A 4,107-nucleotide genomic window follows, 5' to 3' on the forward strand; every position below is an offset into this window, starting at 1 on the left:
ATATCTCAGATTTCCTCTTTTCCCATTAGCTTTTATTTTGAAGAGACTGCCCAAGGATCCTCTTATTTGACCCATCAAGTAATTTGCATGAGTCAAATAATAGAATAAAATACTGATGTATATATAATCCAAGATGTATAAAGGCAACTGCACTTAGATATAAAATGAACTTTCATATTATAATAAATTCATATTTTTTTATTTAACTAAAACATGGAATTTTGGTAGTATTACCATACTGCTGCATAAATTTTCAATTGAAATTTATTGGCTTGAAAGGAGAAAAATCTTCCAAACTTCTAAGATCTATGTAAACATGATAACCTTGGGAACAAACATAATCCGGACACCAAACTCGAGTGTTTCTGGCAGTACTTTGGAATAGGCATTATTTACATAAATTATTATTCATACATGGAACTGTTAAGCTACATAATGAGAATAGAAACAAATTAAAATACTGTAGTTAACGTGTTCAGACATTGAATTTAACTCTGGAAATCCAGTGGGAACACTGATAAATTTTATACTAACATTGATTATTTACAGTATTTGACTTTCTGAATATAGACCTTAGCAAGTCTCAGCAATTAAGTGTATATATTAAAATTAACACATTTTAACTGCTAAACACAGAATAAAATTGAAGGTACTAACTTAATTCAGTGTTGTAAGATTTTACTTGCTAGTTCTATACTTGGACATTAGTCTTAATTGTGAACCAACAAAGTTGCATAGCTGTCTTTGATAAATTAATAACAGAAACTATTAGGATTACATATAAGATTACTATTAAAATTCCTATATTGCCCAATTTTGAAGTACTATGTCTATAAATTTTATTTGTGTATTGTTTCTTCTTTTACCAAAATCTCAAGTATTAAAAAATATTATTTTGTCATCAAGCTTACCTATGTTTTAAGAAAAACATCTGGGAAGTAAGAAAATTGATACGAGACAAAGGCTGACAAATATTAGACTTGAGGACATTGAAGAAAATATATGGACTGGGTGATATACGGTCATCTAAAAATTGTTCCCCAAAGAGCCTCTCTCTCTGATATACTTTATATTTTTTTCTCTTTAGGTTTTAAAAAGGAATTCACCTATTTTATAATGGTTTTCCTTATTAGTAAAAATGTAAGCTAAATGTTGGAAACGCGTGAATCTATTATCAAAACTCTTAGACTCAAAATGTTCATTATTTTGGTTCTAAAGTCTAAATATCAATTTTAATGCATATCTTTATTACGAATATAATTTCAAATGTTTTGTAAACTATTTGGGAAATTCTTCATACATGGACTTCAATAATTTAAATATAGGTTATATTTTTAAAATCTAGCTTTTATGAATTATATACAATAATTTAGGCTGAATTTTTAGGTCATTTTGTAAGTAAAATAAGGTTTTTCTGAAGTTAATTGTATTCTTTATGATCCAGTAGCTTTTGGAAAATAGAATTTTTGTACATAATGCAACCTTTTTTTTGGATAGAAAGCAACAACTCTGAATCAAAATAGTGATTCCAGTATTTATTAACTAGAATCACTACTTTCTTCGTATAGAACTTTTCTCCATAGCATAAAGCAATTCTATAGATAGGACACAGTTTTTCATAACAATTGGCAAAGACTTTATTCACGTCTTTTCTTATTAAATCTTCACAGAAATTGTCTAAGTGAAGTAAGGTGACCTACTATTATCAGGTAGAGAAAGTGAAGTAGTTAACTACAGTACTTTAGTTACCCTGACTTCTAACACCACAGATTTGTTTGGCCGGCTCTTAACTTCATATCAATGGGATTATACAATACATAATCTCTTTTGCCTGCTTTTTTTCAATATTTTGTGAGATTAGTGTTGCATAAATCACATGCTCAAGATTCAGTCTCACTTCCAAATAGAATTTTGTCACATATGCAAACTGCAATGTATTTATTCATTTTACTATTGATGGATATGGGTTGTGTTCAATTTTTGAATGTTGCTTTGACATTCTTTTTTTACATATACTTTAAGTTCTAGGGTACATGTGCACAACGTACAGGTTTGTTACATAGGTATACATGTGCCACGTTGGTTGGCTGCACCCATCAACTCATCATTTATATTAGGTATTTCTCTTAATGCTATCCCTCCCCCAGCCCCCACACCCTGACAGGCCCGGGTGTGTGATGTTCCCCACCTTGTGTCCAAGAGTTTTCATTGTTCAGTTCCCACCTATGAGTGAGAACATGCGGTGTTTGGTTTTCTGTCCTTGTGATAGTTTGCTAAGAATGATGGTTTCCAGCTTCATCCATGTCCCTGCAAAGCACATTAACTCATCCTTTTTTATGGCTGCATAATATTCCTTGGTGTATATGTGCCACATTTTCTTAATCCAGTCTATGACTGATGGACATTTGGGTTGGTTCCAAGTCTTTTCTATTGTGAATAGTGCCACAATAAACATACATGTGCATGTGTCTTTATAGTAGCATGATTTATAATCCTTTGGGTATATACCCAGCAACAGGATCACTGGGCCAAAACGTATTTCTAGTTCTAGATCCTTGAGGAATTGCCACACTGTCTTCCTCAATGGTTGAACTAATTTACACTCCCACCAACAGTGTAAAAGCATTCCTATTTCTCCACATCCTCTCCAGCATCTGTAGTTTCCTGACTTTTTAATGATGGCCATTCTAACTGGCGTGAGATAGTATCTCATTGTGGTTTTGATTTGCCTTTCTCTGATGGCCAGTGATGATGAGCATTTTTTCATGTGTCTGTTGGCTGCATGAATGTCTTCCTTTGAGAAGAGTCTGTTTATATCCTTTGCCTACTTTTGTTGAGGCTGTTTGTTTTTTTCTTGTAAATGTGTTTAAGTTCTTTGTAGATTCTGGATTATTAGCCCTTTGTCAGATGGGTAGATTGTAAAGATTTTCTCCCATTCTGTAGGCTGCCTGTTCACTCTGATGGTAGCTTTTTTTGCTGTGCAGAAGCTCTTTAGTTTAATTAGATCCCATTTGTCTATTCTGGCTTCTGTTGCCATTGCTTTTGGTGCTTCAGTCATGAAGCCCTTGCCCATGCCTATGTCCTGAATGGTATTGCCTAGGTTTTCTTCTAGGGCTTTCATGGTTTTAGGTCTAACATTTAAGCCTTTAATCCATCTCGAATTAATTTTTGTATAAGATGTAAGGAAGGGAACCAGTTTCAGCTTTCTACATATGGCTAGCCAGTTTTCCCAGCACCATTTATTAAATACGGCATCCTTTCCCCATTCTTGTTTTTGTCAGAGGTCAGATGGTTGTAGATGTGTGGTATTATTTCTGAAGCCTCTATTCTGTTCCATTGGTCTATCTCTCTGTTTTGGTACCAGTACCATGCTGTTTTGGTTACTGTAGCCCTGTAGTATAGTTTGAAGTCAGGTAGCATGATGCCTCCAGCTTTGTTCTTTTTGCTTAAGATTGTCTTGGCAATGCGGGCTCTTTTTTGCTTCCGTATGAAACTTTAAAGTAGTGTTTCTCCAATTCTGTGAAGAAAGTCATTGGTAGCTTGTTGGGAATGGCATTGAATCTATAAATTACCTTGGGCAGTATGGCCATTTTCACGATATTGATTCTTCCTATCCATGAGCATGGAATGTTCTTCTATTTGTTTGTGTCCTCTTTTATTTCGTTGAGCAGTGGTTTGTAGTTCTCCTTGAAGAGGTCCTTCACATTCCTTGTAAGTTGGATTCCTAGGTATTTTATTCTCTTTGAAGCAATTGTGAATGGGAGTTCACTCATGATTTGGCTCTCTGTTTATTTGTTATTGGTGTATAGGAATGCTTGTGATTTTTGTACATTGATTTTGTATCCTGAGACTTTGCTGAAGTTGCTTATCAGCTTAGGGAGATTTTGGGCTGAGACAATGTGGTTTTCTAAATATACAATCATGTCATCTGCAAACAGGGACAATCTGACTTCCTCTTTTCCTAATTGAATACCCTTTATTTCTTTCTCTTTCCTGATTTCCCTGGCCAGAACTTCCAACACTATGTTGAACAGGAGTGGTGAGAGAGGGCATCCTTTTCTTGTGCCGGTTTTCAAAGGGAATGCTTCCACTTTTTGCCCATTCAGT

This window comes from Hylobates moloch, unplaced genomic scaffold (genome assembly GCF_009828535.3).
Source record: "Hylobates moloch isolate HMO894 unplaced genomic scaffold, HMol_V3 SCAFFOLD_91, whole genome shotgun sequence".
Classification (NCBI taxonomy): Eukaryota; Metazoa; Chordata; class Mammalia; order Primates; family Hylobatidae; genus Hylobates; species Hylobates moloch.